Source organism: Ursus arctos, unplaced genomic scaffold (genome assembly GCF_023065955.2).
Source record: "Ursus arctos isolate Adak ecotype North America unplaced genomic scaffold, UrsArc2.0 scaffold_14, whole genome shotgun sequence".
In the NCBI taxonomy this organism is placed as follows: Eukaryota; Metazoa; Chordata; class Mammalia; order Carnivora; family Ursidae; genus Ursus; species Ursus arctos.
In genome coordinates, this window is record NW_026622808.1 from 41,504,376 (window position 1) to 41,522,385 (window position 18,010).

Genomic DNA, 18,010 nt, shown 5'->3' on the forward strand with positions numbered 1-18,010 from the left:
ACATGAGTTTCTCTGTTTTTAAACTATAATAGATTATTCTGGAGCCTTTTAACTCTGTTATTCTGAGAATGTGCAATGAGGTCTAGAGAAGGAAGATTATTGTGGGCTGGAGTAGTCAGGAAGTACCTTTAAAATTTGGACAGGACAATGCTGGAGGCAAGAGCTTTTAGAGTTATTGGAGGTAGCAGTGCAACAGCACAAAGGTGGAAATGACTTAGTCCCCTACTAGACCCATAAGGAGGGCTGTTTGATTAAGCAAATGGTTCACCAATGCAAGGGACAAGTTGGATGAGGAGGCAAAGTCTGCCTTTGAAGGATCTTGAAAGCATAGGTCAGGAAGTTTGGACCTGTCAGAACACTGGAATGCCAAGATTTGAATTTAGGGAAAAGTAATCTGCTAGTTCATGTGGTATAAGTGGGAATGGCTGGACCAAAGTCCGAAAGGTACCTCTGGTGAGGGCTTGCAGAAAGAGGAGAAGAATGAGGACAGAAAAGAAATGATACAAATAGTGCTGCTTCATCATTGTAAAGGTGACCAAATTCAGAAGGAATAATCTCCTTCCTCAACACCTAACAAAATAAATAGTAATGGCCACAAGATAATGGTGAAATCTAGGGCAAATTTAACAGTCACCCCTAAATGGGGAATCAAGTACAAACTCATGCCATAAGATTCAGAAGTATCTGGTAGGAAAAAGGAAAGTAGGAATAAACAGAGGGAGGGAGAGAAAGAAACAAACAGAAGATAATTTTGGTATGATTTAGAGTTGCATTAAAATCTCCACCCTGGGGCGCCTGGATGGTGCAGTTAGCTAAGCATCTGACCCTTGATTTCAGCTAAGGGGTCATGATCAGGGTCGTGAGATCAAGCCCCATGTCAGGCTCCATGCGCAGTAAGGAGTCTGCTTGAGATTCTCTCTCCTTCTCCCTCTGCCCCTACCACTCGTACTCACTCTCTTTCTAAAATGAATAAATAAATAAATAAATAAATAAATAAATAAATCAATAAATCTTAAACAAAAAATCTTCCACCCCAACCTTCAGAAAGAGATTGCAAAAAAAAAAAAAAAATCAGTTGACAGAATTATGAGATTTCTTCTAATTTCATCCACAATCGAGAGAGAAGTACATTGAAGACATGATTTGACAGCATTGAGAAAGCCCCAGAAAACTTCTGGAGAATAGAATCCCAGGAATTCTGCCCACCCAAGGATAAGAACAACTATAAGAGGTGTTCGGCAGGAAAAATTAATAGAAATGATGAACAACAGAATATAGGGAATGGACTTCAAGAATGAGCTGGAAATGAACCCGGTTTTCTAGCTGGGATTGTCCAGAATGGGGATGTCAACAGTAAGGATGGACAGAAGAGGGAGATATTTTATGGGAGAAGGGGATGCATTTTATCTTCAGATGCATGAGGTTTGAGCAATGCATCACTTGAACTCCAATGTCTGGATCAATCTGACCTACAGTCTCCCAAGTAGGAAGCCTTTTGTAGATGTGTGCAGGATGAATGAGGCCACTGCATATAAAATGTTAATTGAAGACGAAAAAATGAAAGCAGCTGTAAACAGATCTTCTTTTTTTAAAAAATCACCTTTTTCAACTACTTTGAAATCAACTAGCTCCATAATTCTTCAAAAATTTTGAATTTTAAACTGTCTTTTTGATATTATAGAGTCACAGTCTGAGTCATCTGGCACTTAAAAAATAATCATGAAAAGTTTATTAGAGAATAGAAAAACTGAATATATAACTTCCTCCACTGACAGAAGGACAAAAAATTCCTATTTTTACAACTTATTTAAAGACTACTTAACACTTCAAAAAGATTTATGATAGGTAAATTTCAAGATAAATTTCTGTACTTTGGTGTTATATAATTGTCAAACATCAGAAATCAAGTCAATTAAAAAATAAACTTAAAAGTGCAAGTACTAATTCTTTGTGGAATTGTATGTCCTGTTTTCGAGAAGCTACTACCAGACTCTGGGACTGGACTTTTTTTTTTAAAGATTTTATTTATTTATTTGATAGAGAGACAGCCAGCAAGAGAGGGAACACAAGCAGTGGGGTGGGAGAGGAAGAAGCAGGCTCCCAGCAGAGGAGCCTGATGTGGGGCTCGATCCCAGAACGCCGGGATCACGCCCTGAGCTGAAGGCAGACACTTAACAACTGAGCCATCCAGGTGCCCCTGGACTTTTAATTAAAGGGAAGCTGAGAGAGTCAACCATCAGATGTGCTCAATTATGGGCTCCCCGATGAAGCTCACTGCCCTCGGTCCAGTGAATGTTTTCTTTTCAAAAGACCCTCTCCTCTTCCTGGCAGATTCTGACATTTGTTAAGAGAATAACTCAACAGTCAAATGCTCTCAAATGGAGACAGTTGGGTCTTGGGTGGACACAGTGAGCCTCAATGATGTGAACACAAATCCTTGATTATGTGTGACTGTGTATACACATGTGTGTACACACAAGCACATGTGTGTATGAAACTTCTTGCACAAAATCAGTTTTACTACTTTCCTAGTTTTTTAAAAAGATTTATTTTTTCATTTAGGAGAGACAGAGCGAGCAGGCAGGGAGGAGGAGCAGAGGGAGATAGAAACTTGAGCAGACTCCACACTGTCTAATGCAGGGCTCAACCCCATGACCCTGAGATCACGACTAGAGCCAAAACCAAAAGTTGGACACTCAACCAACTGAGCAACCCAGGTGCCCCTAATTTCCTAGATGCTGAGAACACTCTTCCCTACCACAAGGTGACATTCTTAACCCAGGACTAAAAACAAAAACAAAAACAAAACATAACATTAAATGCAAATCTTTATGGTATCTGTGTAAATATTTAAAATTTTTCCTAGCTAGGGAGTTTCCAACTTTCAGCAGTCTCTCAAAGGGATCTGTAACCCAAAATGGATCAAGAACCACAGCATGGAGGATACCTAAAAATTAAAGACAGTGACAATTTATTTTGTGAATCTGCAGGAGATGAAGAGCCAAATTCACAGCGCTTCTCAGGACTCGGCTCCTGGAGGCCCCGGTCAGTCAGCGGTAGAAACCTACTGTGTCTCAATTGTCTGCACGACTTCCCCTCCCTCTTATTTTTATATCCAGCTAATTATTTCCTTAATAATTCCATAAAATAAAATTCCTAAAGTGATAGAATTGATTTTCTCACAGTCTTCCCTTTCTAAAGGGACCATTGTTGTTGCTTTGAAAACTGTAAATAGCATTCACGATGATATTTAATTTTAAGTTTGTGCCAACATTTAGTGGAAATATCTAAGTTTTGAAATAGTAGGGAGCTCACATTCCATCTGGTGTGTTTTCATTTTATCTCCCCTTCTCGGTGAATTTTAAAAGTCAACTGCAGTGTCAATATCCTTTCTGCTATGCTAATGTGGCCTCCATGCAGAAATCAAAGGGAGGGAGGCCTCAGGGTAGGTGGTTCTTTCTCAATTGAACTAGTTAGTGTCATAGAATCACAAAGTATCAGAGCAGAAAGTGTGCTTAGAGGTGACCGAGATTAGATGAATGCCTCTCAGTTTGAGGAAAGGGAAACTGAGCCCCAGACACAGGGAATTGACCAAGGTCTCATTAGCAAGAGAGCCAGGACATGAACCTCTACAGAGGGAAGGAAGGTGGTCACTTCCCTGAACCTGGCATACCCTTCATCAGAGTATACTGCCCCGTGGTACTTAGTGGTTTCTGCTCTCTGTGTGGTTACTGCTGCTCATTTCTTATCCATATAAGGCAAGCTACTATTTCAAAGTAATCACTGGTGTGCCATTTCCCTCTTGACCCTCTCTTCTAGCTAACTGGAAGTCTATCTACTGCTTAGCAGTAGTCTCCTGCACTCACCAACATGGCTTCTGAGTGCAAAAGGCACTGCCCAGTGTGAGCGAGAAATGATTCATGCAGGGATAAGGAGGCTAAATAGCTCCGCCGGCCAATCCTCAGACTTGGAAAAAAAAAAAAAAGATTTTCAAACTGGAGAAGGGACAGAACTAAGGGCGAGGAAGCGAGTGAGTGACAGAGAGACAGAATGAGAGAGAAAGCTCATGAGCACGCACGAGGGCAATGTGCTCTACCCCTGCCCTTCTTCCAAACCCCAGGCGGAATCCTGAGGTTTGAAGGTACATTAATTTGATACTTCCTACTATAACACCTCAAACTTAGTAGTTTTAAACAACACAGGTTTATTATCTTATAGTTCTGGAAGTCAGAAGTCCAAAATAGGTCTCAACAGGCAAAATCAAGAGGTCAGCAGGTCTGCGTTCTTTTCTGGAGGGCCTAGGGGAAAAATCTATTTTCTTGCCTTTTCCAGCTTCTAGAGACAGGCTGCATTCCTTGGCTCATGGCCCACCTTCAAGGTCAGCAATGACCAACTGAGTCTTTCTCATGTTACATCACTTTGACACTGATTCTTCTGCCTCCCTTGTCCACATGTAAGGACTCTTGGGATTATATTGGGTCCACTCAGGATGATTCAGGATAATCTCCTTTTTTTAAAATCAGCTATTAGCCATTTTAATTTTATCTGCTACTTTAATTCTTTGCCACGTAACATATTTACAGGTTCTGGAGATTAGGGCATGGACACCCCAGAGGCAGTCATTCTGCCTTCCACAAGTGACTTGCTGGAAACCTCCCCTTTGGATTGGGAATCAAAGAGTAGCTTGTACCTGTACTCTGCTTTTCCCATCAACAACTCTGGTAGAACATTTCTCTGCAAAGAGAATGATGTAGTGTTGTATCAACAACATGAGTGTTTACCAGGGAGTCCCAAATCTCTTGCAGGTCTCAGGAAAGCATGGAAGAACAGAAAAACTTTTCTGTGCCCATGAGAAGAATGCTGAAAAGCTGGCAAAGGGCACAGAGTCAGTGTTCTTCATGTGCTGTGTCCAGAGACTTTGTCAGGACCATGGACACCTCAGGGAGGCAGGAGACCATGATTACCAACCCTCAATGGACGACTGCGCTGCTGATGGGTTATCGGCGTGGACTGAGGATACACCCAAGCACTAGGGAAGGCAAATTATTTAGACACCAGATGCCAAAGAAATAATAGCCAAGGACTACATAACCCCTGCCTGCTCCACATGACATGTGGTTCACAACGGCCCCAGAGAGCAGAATGCTGAACTGAGAGGTTGTAAACCAGAATAGGGCTGAATTATAGGCCTGAACTCACTGAGACAGCCCTGAACTGGCTGAGCAAAACCTGGCCCTGGGCCGATGAAGTGGTCTGCTCTCATGGCCACAAATTAAACCCAAGTTCAGGATTAAAGAGTTTTCATTTTTGTATAGTCAAGTTGGTAATTGTGAAATTAATAACTGTTATATGGACCACTCAGGAACCTTGGAAATAGTAGCAGATGACTTGGTGATGGAGAAGATACCTGAGATAAGGCAAAATGACTAGGGAGCCTGCAACTTCAGAGCATTATATTTAATAAATTCTTTCCTGCAACTCTCTGAGTAGGAACACAGGGAAAATGTGATCCTAAAGAGTAATTTTTACTAGCAAGTCAGAAAGCGGAGACCCCACACAGGCCATTTCTCTGGGTATTGCAGCTCAAGTGGTAAGTCACATTCGAGCATCTCTCGTGATGGATTCACCAAAATTAAAGTCTCTTTCTTTCACTATATTCACCAGCCAACCACCCATAAATGTTGGTCTTTGTCAATGAGTCTAAAAGAACACAAAGTCTGCTTTTAAAAAAAAACTACCCCCTAATATTTTATTTAAGTTACAGAATTTTGAACATTCAATATATAAATTTTGGGAAATGCCAAAGGGTATGAAGAAAGAAACAAGAGTGACCTACGATTCTGTTATCCAGCCACAATACCTTTTAATTACCAGAAGTATATGCTTCCATTCTATTCTTGATTTACATGCCACTACTTTCATTCAATATTATATCTCAATATTTTACATCATCAAAATTATTTTAAAGTACTCATCCATATATATGAATACATACCATTAAAATATATTCCTCTATTATTTGGCATCTAAATTATTTCCTACGTAGGGATTTTTTCAAATGGAATATGTAAGTTATACAAGTTTTATAGACACACACTCTAGGTAATTTGGAAACTATGATTCAGATAATAGCATTTTTGAACCTACAGTGGAGTAAGATAGAAATATCTATTATTTTCTTGGCAGGGTGTTGACACAATTCCAAAATATGAAGGTGCATGAGGATTATTCTATCTTGGATTGATTTATCTTAGAGAGTGCTGGTGGGGCTCTCAGGGGCCACTTTTCAAACTAATTACAGGAAAATTCCAGAAATGAGTACAAGGTCCGGAGCTAGCCTTTCTGATTTGATTCTGGAGTTCCCGACAAAGTCCCACAGTACCTCTAGACTAGGGCCTGATATCCCAGCTTTAAAATCCTGCTCTTTTCCCATCCGGCTTTGTTAGTTTGTAAAATACTTTGTCATTTCAGGGAAGTGAACGATGTGAACTACTCTTGTTATAATGAAGGTACAGGTTCTTTCCTGAGAGGAGATTTTGACAGGAAGGAAGGGAGTACCCAAACAGCGAATGGGGGGATTTGCAGCTGATAAACAAAAGCCACAGAGCTGAGAAATGAAAGAACTAGTCTCTGAATTCAGAGGGTCGGGGGAGTAACAGACTCAGTTCAGCAAACCTTTTTCCAGAACATACTCCATCTGATGGTGGGATTTATTGGGTGTGAAGAGGTAGAGCAGACAAAGGTGATTAAAACACTTCTGGGAGTTCACAGAGGCAAAAGACTGAAAGAGAACTGAGCAGTATGAATCCCCTGTTTCTTACCCTCTGTGTGTGCGTATGAACTTAAAAAAGTAATTAGGTTTCTCTATGCCTCAGTTTTCCTATTCTTGAAGGTAAAGGCACTCACTGTCCCACCTTGCACTTCATTGGATACATGACCTTATCAGCATGTTGAAGTCATAAACACACCATAATTTCCCTCTCCGTTTGAGAACATTGTCCCTGACGTTTTTTCAATAAGTTGAATTCAGCTGTATACCAGATTACTAATAGATGAAATCCCCCAAGCTCCTCATGTTCTTGATTATGAGATGAAACCTGAGTGAAGAAAATATACCAGTGCCCCAGGAAAGGAAGGTAAATGGTAGGCACATCATGTGGATGGAAAATGGCTTAAGAAAACAAGTTTGATTGCTTATTTCAGATTGTTAAAAATAAATTCAGCCTCAGCTTCATATCAACTGATGTGGCCAAGATTACTGGAGAAGCCAGTCAAAGGTTCATACATGGATTTGACCCAATTGTGCACATTCCTCTTTAACATCTCTGAAGAGTTTTCTAAAAAACACCAAAATTCTTTCAAAGGATAAAGAAGATGCAGGAGCAAGGTTTCATTCCAGGGAAAAGGGAATATTCTATAAGTTCCTTAGTTACTGTTAATGTAAGAAGGATTTCCAACAGGTACTGGTACAGCTGGCCTAGAAGATATTTATGGTCTATTGAGAGTTGTAAGCAAGGACTGTTTCTTTTTGAGGAAGAAAAAGGCAGCAATTTCCTTTTAAATATTTTAGTTTGTTATCATGACATGAATACACTATAAGGCATGCAAAAATATTTAAGAGGTTCAGTGCACAAAACCAGCTCAGAAAGGATGAACTTGGGAATTGTAGCAGCTTGGTGGGAGTGTGTTGATGACTTCCTTGTGTTTAAAAAAAAAAAAAAAACCTATAAAAAGGAGTTATAATAAAGTATTTAGCTGGGGACTAGTGGGTTATATTCGAAAAGCAGAGAAAATGTCTAACTTTGGGAAATGCCAATTTCCTACACTCTAAGTCTTATGTGCTTAATTAGCAGTGGTGTGTCCAGGACCTATGGGTTTTGTGGAAATCTGGGATATGTGTGTGTGAGTGAACGTCTCTAAGGTTGAACAGAGACCTTGAAACTGTTTGAGATTTAGCACTGGAAGTCATAGTGTCTAGAGAAATCACTCGTCTCACTATCTTTGAGTTTTCCATGGAAATGAAGGATAATATTTGTCTCAGACCAAAGGTTTTGTTGTCAAATGGACTGTGATATAAACAAGCTTTGTCATGAACTAGTTAGAATGTCTTGAGACAAACACACACTTGCTGTGAGGTTTAGCTTTGACTGAATGGTATCAATGACATCTACCTCGCAAGGTTTAAGAAAAATCAAGAAATGTATGTATAGCAGCTAGCACAGAGTCCAGCCCATTGTGGACTCTCAGTAAATGACAATAATATTTTTATTCTATTAGTAGTTTTCATTAGTCCTCTCCCTCGGAAACAAGATTAAGAACTAGATTTGTGTGTTACTATTCACCATTATTTATTACTGGTAGCAAATCTCCCCTGCCCCTCATTTCAAATACTGGAAACATAAAAGAAATTGAGATTTAAATAGCAAGTTCAACATTAAAGAAATTGTAATAAACCACCGTACTGACCCATTGCATAGAATTTAGACCGATGCAGGTATAGTAACCTTTTCTAGATTTTCTTGATTAGAAGGAAAATCTGGCATCTCTCAACTTGGCTCCTTTAAATCTGGGGGGAGGGGGGTCATAACACTCTCCAAAAGAGCTGCCTGCCAGTAAGGTAAGGCAATTTGAAAGTCTTGGAATAAAAATTGTAAATCAAAGTTTTTTCCTTCCGGAAGAGATTCTGTCAGTGGAATATTTGCAGGTCTGGACAGTGTGGGCCACACACTTGTGAAAGCTTGAAAGTTTAATGTGGTCACAAATTATTGAGCTGCTATTTCTCTGGAGGCTGTTGGTCCAAGGCAGGCATGATGACAGTCACAGGTAATGACACTGCACCTGTATGATTTCCCTTTGATGGGTTCCTTGGATTTGGAAAATTTTCCTGGGTCTCCAGAGAAGGTGTCTTCTGGATAGTCACCTACTTCAGCTCCCAACTTCTCACTTGCTCCCACCAACTCTTTACAATACTCTCTCATAATAATATGATAGTAATAATAATGTTAATAATTACACAAATAACAGCTAACATTTATTAAGCATTAACACTGCATCAGGCATTGTTTTAGGGCTTTATATGTAATCATTTATTTTATTCGTCCAGCAGCCCCATTATAATCCCCACTTTACAGATGAGGAAATTGAGGCATGAAGCAACCAATCTGCATCTGGAGCCCCAGCCCTGAGTACTGATATTGCCATACAAGTGCATTTAATGGGGGGCAGCTGGCTCAGTTGGTAGAGCATGTGACTCCTGATCTTAGGTTCATGAGTTTGTGCACCACTTTGGGTGGAGATTACTTAAATAAATAATTTTTTTTTAAAGTACACTTAATGGGTTTCTTTTCAAAACTGGAAGAAAGTTGAGCCACCTGAATAATGGCTGATTATGCTACTCATAGAGGAGCAATGGTCCAAAAGAAACAATGATCAAAACAGTGGCTCATCTGTCCTCCAAAATCCATGGATTATTTTGTGAATCCCTGGTGAAGTTAGAAGAAAAAGAAATTTTAAAAAAATGAAAGTAGACTCTGTGTAGAGGAATCCACCTGGTCATTTTTGAGGTCATTTCATTGTTAAACTTCCCCACAAAGCATTTGATCAAGGATGATAGGCCCTAACTCAACTGTTTGATGACATATCTCTTGTGTTATCTTATGGTTTTAAGGACCAGGAGAAATAAATTATTATCCTCTGGATATGGAAAGGCAGGGTGAAAAAAATTAAGGGGTTTGCATTAAAATTACACTTTATGAAAACTAATGAATTTGTTTGGATTTAATGAAGTCTGAAATTGCACTTTCAATTTGGTAGCCAATTGCCCCATGTAGCTAGCTAGTCTAAATTGATATGTGCTTGAAATATAAAATACATATTGGATTTCAAGGACTTACACAAAAAGAGGATGCAAATATCTCATTAATAATATTTTGTATTAGGGACACCTGGAGGGCTCAGTTGGTTAAGTGTCCAACTCTTGGTTCTGGCTCAGGTCATGATCTCAATTGTGATTTCAATCTTGATTGTGAGATCGAGCCCTGAGTCAGGCTCCATGCTGGGCAGGGAGCCTGCTTAAGATTCTCTCTCTCTCCTACTCTCTCTCTTTCTTAAAAAAAAAAAATTTGTATTAGTTACATGATTAAATAATAATCTTTTGGTTATACGGGGTTAAAATATATCATTAAATTATTTTCACCTATTTCTTTTCACTTGTTTTAATGTGGCTACTGCAACATTTTTAAGTACATATGTAACTCACATTATATTCTGTTGGGCAATGCTGCTCTAACACACAATATGTAAAGTACAGACTGGGACATTGTGATAGATATCACCTAATGGTGACATTAGTATAGCCACACTTTGGGCACCCAGGCTGGGATTCCAAAGGCCAGGCTATGTTTCTAGGGCTCTATGTGCCTTTTCTGAAGCATGTAACTTGGAGACCTACTCTCCTCTGCTGGCATGTGACACAAGATAGATCCAAAGAATAGGTGCTGCTCAAAGCTAACAGGTAATAAGACTTATTCATAAAGATTATTTTAATTAGGTATATCATTCTTTTGTCTAAAAAAATGATAGTTGAAATTGAAAAGCACAAAAAAAAATCAAGGGCTTTGGGGGTTTAAAATTATATTCATCTTTATCTTTCTTTCCCCCTTAATTCTTGCTTATTTTGCTATTCATCTTTAAAACAGAGATCAAGTCAAATGTTTGGGGACTTTTTTCTTTGAGGTCATTATAATTTTTTTTAAGTAGGCTCCATGCTGAGTGTGAAGCCCAACACTGGGCTTGAACTTGTGACCATGAGATCAAGACCTGAGCTGAGATCAAGAGTCGGACTCTTGACTGAGCCACCCAGGTGCCCCAACGCCATTATAATTTATGTTGATAGAAAGGATCAATGCTTAATTCATATCTCTTTTCTTCATGCTGTACTTATCCACTTCTGCACATAATTTATTCCTCCAATAACCTTTCCTATCCCTATTCTCTCAGAACTCTCAAATAAACTAGATTTAGAAAAAATTCTGATGTGAGATATTTATAGTTTTCTTTAGTGGGTCACAGGCTCCAAAGTTACTGACCATATTTGGACACTCTTAATAAGTGACTGTTTAGTTTTGTCAAGAGCCTTGAATATAAACTTAATTTAAAAATACATAAATGGTCCAATCTTCATTTACTGATTTTTAGTTGAAGTTTGATTGTAGCAGTCACTGTGTGACTAAAAACACAACTAAGACAAAGAGATCTCAGCAATAAGGACTTCTTAGACCAGGCATTTGCCATCTTACCTAGCATGATCTTAATAACTTCTGCTGGGGTATGTCTGTTTGGAGACAGGATTCACTGGGGAAGGCAGAGAGGACCCTGGACAACAAAGCCTTATTCAGAAAACATGGAGTGGTCTTACTTTGGTATGATGGATAGAATGACATGTGGCTAACTTTTTGCTTCTAATTGCTCATTAATATGCAATTGAACATATTCAAATGAGAGAGGAGAGCTTTTCTGAGAAGACTGACCTAGGGTGGAAGTTCTCGAAGCCAACTCCAAGAGAACCATAGAGGTGGCATCCTTTGCCTTGAGGTATGTCCTATGATACCTGTCCTTCTCATCATCAGGCACTCTCTGCCTTCCTTCAGTGTTTTTTCTTTTGTATCCAATGATTTTATGATTTTTCATGGAGGCCCCTGGCCCATCATCACCACCATTATAACACTGCATGCTTCTCAACATTTCACATGCGTAGAGTCCATCAGATTTAATGAACCTGCATTGTATACTCACTGAATTCTTATCTCTACTAGCAAAAATGGACAGAAAGAATTTTTAACCAGGTCAATGCTCCTTTGCTAAGCTTACTTTCCTCTCCTTCGAGGGACAGAGGATCTGAGTAATAATCTGAGATAGGAAAAAGTAAACCAGATGTCTACCCAATTCTCTTATCGCTAAAATAGGTAGCCAAAGAGCATTCAGAGATCCGCTCAGGGAGATTTGATGTCAAAGATCATTAAATTACCACTAACTGTATATTTATTTGTTGGTTATATCATATCCAGATTCTTTGAGGTAGAAGTTCTCAAACATTGTAATAACTTTGTATGGTGACAGATGATAATTACATTTCCTATGGCAAGCATTTCATAATGTAAATGATTTTCAAATCACCACGTTGTACACTTAAAACCAATGTAATATTATATGTTAACTATGTCTCAATTAAAATTTTTAAGAAAAGGTTGAAAGTTCTCATGAATTTAGAATAACCCACAGAATTCCTGTTTTATTCTTAACAAGAGGTAACCAAGTTTTCATTCCAAAATTCTCAAACAGTCAAAAATGCATTACTCAGTATGAAGGCATCATTGAACCCAGAGGGAAAAAAAAGCTAATTAACTGTCTCATCGAAACATTCCTTCCCTTTTGGAGTCAACTGGGGACCCATGGACTTTGAGCCTATTGTCAAATGGTGTGTGAAAGAGATCCAAGTTCAACAATAAATATTATCAGCAATATAATAGTTTTCTCCAGCCCTCAGGGCCAAATGACCTGCATTTTAGCAAATTGATTTTGTTCATGCATTGTGTTAAGCCAAGCAATTGTTTCCCATGACATGCTTGAACCCACAGTTGCTCTGTCTATGAAATTCATGGTTGAATTGTCCAATTGCTGATTGCTATTCCCATTTGCTTTAGTAATAGTCACTTCCTTCGTCAGTAATGGGTTTTATATACAGTGCACAATCACAACCATTCAATGTCACCCATAAACATTTGATGAATTGTCTAATACAGTTATGAGAGTTGCTTATTTGGGACACAGCTAGGGTAAGCCTTACTGAGTTAATGAGATGATGTACCATGGCATTAGGCAATGCGTGTTTCCCTCCCCCACATTAGCTGTACGTTCTCTTTTAACCAAGGACCCATTTATGTCATTATCATAATCTTCATCAACTTGTCAAGATAATGGAGGGCCCACTGAGTTCAGAGAAGGCCTTGTATAATTCACGGAAGTTTAAAGAACAGGGATATAAAAAGTGTTTGGGAGCAATGGACAAATAAGATCTGCATGGAAAACACCACCAAAAGGGCTTTTAAAGAGATTTTGCCTTGAATAGGGTGGAGTGTGAACTCGGTTTTGAGGGAGAGAAGGGAGACTCATTCTCTGAAATGGGGAAGATAAATAAGTGAACAAAATGCACAAAGAGAAATCCAGGACAGAAAGCTGGAGGAAGAGTAGATAAAGAATACCCCGGAGATGATAATCCAGATCAAAATAAAAGAGAACTCTCAAGCCTGCTTTCGGCAAATGCCACATCTGCATTTGTTACAGACACATGAGTCTAGGTACGCAGGGAGGCAAGTGACTTTTCACCGTTGACACGTGCCTACCAGACTTCCTTAGCAATCAGCCAAGGCTTATGACTACTTTGCTGTAATCATATGACATGTGATGTTTTGGAACTGTGTGCACACTCATTTCTGACCAGTAGATACTGTTCCATAAATCCCCATTAAATTAACCTCAGATGGCTGACATCACCATGTCAGAATCTCACCCAATGTAGCTACAAGTTAATAAATCGACCCCCTGAAAAGCAAGATGTTCTCTCCCTTTAAATTATGTCAGGACTAGTAGGAAATACCAAGTTCTTGTAGTTCAATGCCTCATTCCCTCGTGTACTCATTCATTCAACAAGTATTTCTTGGAGACTTCATCCATGCCATATTAGGTCCCTGTTTCCAAGTCTCTACAGTATAGCTGGGAACACAGGCACTGAATACTAAACTAAAAAATCATTTCAGGTGTGGTAAATATTAAGAAGGAAATAAATATGGTAATATGATAGAATTATTGTGGAGGAGATAAGAGCTCAGCTATCTTAGAGGGGTTGTGTGGGGGGGATCCATGAAAAGAACCTTTCGAGGTGACATTTGAGCTGAGATTCGGATGAAGACACGAAGCCAGTTGAGGTTATAGGCAAAGAAAACACCAGTGTCAAGGCCCTGAGGTGGGAACAAGAATAATATATTTGACAAAAGCAGACAGTGAAAGGGGATGAAACTAACAGGGGCTGGAGAGGTAGGCAGGATACACTGAAGTTAAAGAACTCACCCAAGGCCATAGCATTATACGTGAGTAACCAAGCAGGTAAAACGGAGGTTACAGAGAAGTGACCTGCACAGTAGACCAGACAAACAGTCCCATGGAATAGTAACATTTGAGTGGTAGAGAGAAGAGGGGTAGCCCATGAAATAGACAGGGATCTCAAACTCGAATGCCTTTAGTGGCCAGACGGGTGTCATAAACATGCAAGTGTTGGTAAGAGACAGAGTTGGGGGAGATGCAGTGACCTGAAGAATGAGTGCCATGCCCAACAGCATTCAAACTCATTAAAAATACTTTGCAGGCAAAATAAAATACATATGAGGAGGCAAGCAGAGCCCATGGACCATCAATATGCAATAGTGAACAGGAGAAAAAGTAGGAAGCAGGCTGTGAACGAGAAAAATCAATAGAGCACGGTCACCCATAACTCAGAGGAAAGCTACACTTATATTTCTATGAACTACATAAAAAAGTTTGTTTTATTAGGCAGTAACCCAAATGCTGTTATTCTGCTGACTACAACAACAACAACTCACACTAGTTGTTACAGAACTTGCCTAATCAAAAAATAAAGGTAATGATCCAATGGGCCAGATTTGTAAGGATTGGAATCCTAGAACCAAGGGGTCCCTCCAAGGACTGGACTTAGAAGTCCTCCTGCAGAATCATGGCCATCCACTCTGTGCCTGCACGGATCAGGGAAAGGCAAGCCCCCACCCCTGACCACCACCACGCACAAACACATACATACATACAAGGCACTGTAAGTGTTCAGCAAGTTCTATCGATTGGATCCGTTGTTATGTGGAGCTGATATCTGGCTCCTTTTAGCCCCAAAGCCCCTTCCCCCTTCAGAGACACATGGATCATTTAATACTTTTCCCACCTGCTGGCCAATATTTAGAAACAGTGACTCTATCACTGCCTTCTCTCTGCCCGTCTTCCCTTCTTCAGAAAAAATTATCTCCAACTTCCACTATTCCCCAGATCACCGCGTCCAGACTCTACCATCCCAGTCACCTTTCTGTGAGCCTTCTCCAGTTTGTCACTCTCTCTCCTGAAACAGGGCCTAGGGAGAACACCACATTCCCAGCTGATTCATAATCTCGGACTCCTTTAGGCATCATTTTCTATTTCCGCAGCAGTACGAACACAATTGCATTTTCTGGAGCCCTGTCTCCTGCTGTCCCTGTTCCTACTCCCCACCCTCCAAGGCAAGTCTGCTTGTTGTACTTCATGGAGGGATATATCATATAGAATGAATGCTCCCATAAGCATAATGAATGCTGTCCCTCATCACTCTATCATTTCTGATTAAGACCACTCAGTCTAATGTACATTATGTCTTGTACCAATAATGCCCATGTAATGCTTCCTGTTTCTTGTACCACTTTCTAGACATTATCTTATTACATGCTGAAACTGGAAAAGTATATTTGTGTACAAAGACGAAGGCGAATCTGAGAGTGAGTAGTGAAAGGCAGAAGGAAAATTGGAAACCTGACCCCTGAAAAGAATGTTGAATGGAAACATCCAATGACCTGGCTTCAAATCTAAGTTCTCCCTTTACCCACCAATGGCTAGTTCTTTTAAAAACAAAATTAGCAATCATAATAAGAACAGAACTACTACCTATCAATAATGCCTAGTAGGTACCAATTCCCGCAATGAGCTTTTTAGGTACAGTATATCAAGTGTTCTGTACAATGGGATTTGAAGGGTGTTATCTTCATTATTAAGGATAAAACACAGGCTTCAGTGACTTGCCCCATGTCACAAAATTAGCAGGTGGCACTTGGATTTAAACTTAATTCTGCCTGTCTCTGAAGTTCAATCCCTTCATAGTTTTATACCACAATCTCCCTTAGTGGGTACTGTCTATACTGCATGACTTAGCAGTTAATTGGAAAACAAAAACAAAAACAAAACACAGAACTCTTATAGTAATTCCATCTCCTGAGATGCTTCTCCAACTAGGGAGAAGCAGAAACATGCGTTGCCTCAACTATGGGGCTAGAGATGCTGGGAGAGCATGCACACAAGGGCAAAAGAGTAAGGGAGGGGAGAAAGGCCACCCGCCAACCTCAGTGTTGGACATCGTGTCTCAAACTGGGCTGAAATGTAGCCCCACAGCTCCTGTCATGAGCGCATTTGGAATATAAATAAGATTTCAAGGTGACAGTTCAGCCTAAGAAAACAGTGTTTTCAAGCACTTTTAATAACACTTTAGCAGTATTCACTTGTATATAAATCATGCGCTAATTTATTCATTAAAATAGCCTGTACTTGGCAACATTTTATTAACCTTAGTTTATGCTAATAAGATCAGTACTCATATTTTTTAAAAATGCATCTCTTTATAATTACTCCATAATTCTGATTTTCTTCCAACTTGAACTAAGCCCTTACTAACTCCAAGTCACATTCCACATCTAATGAAAATGAGTTCAAATTACAATATTATAGGATAGAACTTTCAGAAAGCACAGATTTGGGAGAGAGACTATTCCCATGTCTAGCCACGATCAGAATCTCCCGGGCACTTTCTTACGCTCCGATAGTTACTCATTCCAGTGTGCCCCTGCGAACTACTGGGTCAGAATCTCTAGGGTTGGGATCTCTGGGGAATGGATATTTGCAGCAATTGGTCCAAAACCCAGTACTTAGGAACCAGTAAGTAGAACATTTCCACTCTGCACAGGCCCATTGCGGCTCATAGGAGGCACAATATAGTGAGAGGGATGTCCCAAAAGCATGATCACCAGTCACCTCAGAGGATCCAGTGAGTCACAGAAAAATTAATTGTAAGTCTCATTATTAACTGATGACCTCTCAGTCTTTATTTTTAGGGTCTGGGTGGCCATTTTAATACCCAGTTACTGCAAAGAAACACTACAACCACACACAAAAAAAATGACACACAAATACAAAAAACCCCAAAAAGCCAAAAAACAAAAACCAACCTACAAATATAAAAATCAGGTGGAGATAATCCTAGGGGTAGAGCCACATGATGACAACCAAAATAAAAAAAAGAAATGTGCTTTAAACATTGTTCTCAAGTAGTTAGAACAGTAGTATCAAAAAGATGGCAAAACTGGTATCTCTTTCCTATCTGACACCTGCGATAGACACTGCTAATCAATCACAGCATTTGTCTTTGTTTCATCCAGAAACAGCCTCAACACTCTTTCCAACCAAGCACTCAGGGCACCACTGCCATAGGATCATTTGGGGAACATATATGCCCTTCCCTGGCCAGAGTAAGTAGTTAAACTGAAATTATTGTCTAATATTTTACGCCAACATATCCACTGTAGGCTATTTACCCACAGAGTGCACAAAGACCCCTGAAGTTTCTCAGGTAGATGAGCCTGTAAGAGCAGATCACCTTGCTACTTCATCTCTGTAAGCGGTTTCACATTTATATTTTGGAATGGAAATATCCAGAAATCAGCTAGCTGCTAAAATGTTTATGATACATGGGTGGCACTCAGTTCATTCAAGCCAACTAGGTTCTGCTGATGATAATTCAAAGTTTCGCTTTGAATACATCCCATTAGGAGAGACAAGCTGAGTTACAGTCTTTAAAATTAAATAGAGCATTTGACTAGAAAAATAATATATGAGTCGGCTTGATTTCCATTGGTCAGCAGCATTATAGATTTTCTCCTATGGAGACTCTGGGCCATATCTCCACACAGTATTTAGTGTCCTGGTAAATGAGAGGGTGGAAATCACACGGACATTTGGTTTCTGCCACATGTCATTTGAAAAAGGAAATCATTATCATTCATGTGTCTTTGGTTCCTGTCATGGCCATTCTTGGCTCCTTGGCTTCTACCACAACTTCCCAAGTCATATTGGGTGGAATCCCCCATAAGCCCATATA

General features: G+C 39.6%; 1 protein-coding gene across 8 annotated transcripts in view; it reads right to left on the bottom strand.

Moving 5' to 3' along the window:
• Positions 1-18,010, bottom strand: part of FHIT (fragile histidine triad diadenosine triphosphatase) — a 1,391,990-nt gene that overhangs the window by 152,179 nt on the left and 1,221,801 nt on the right. The gene's annotated exons all lie outside the window — the stretch shown is intronic.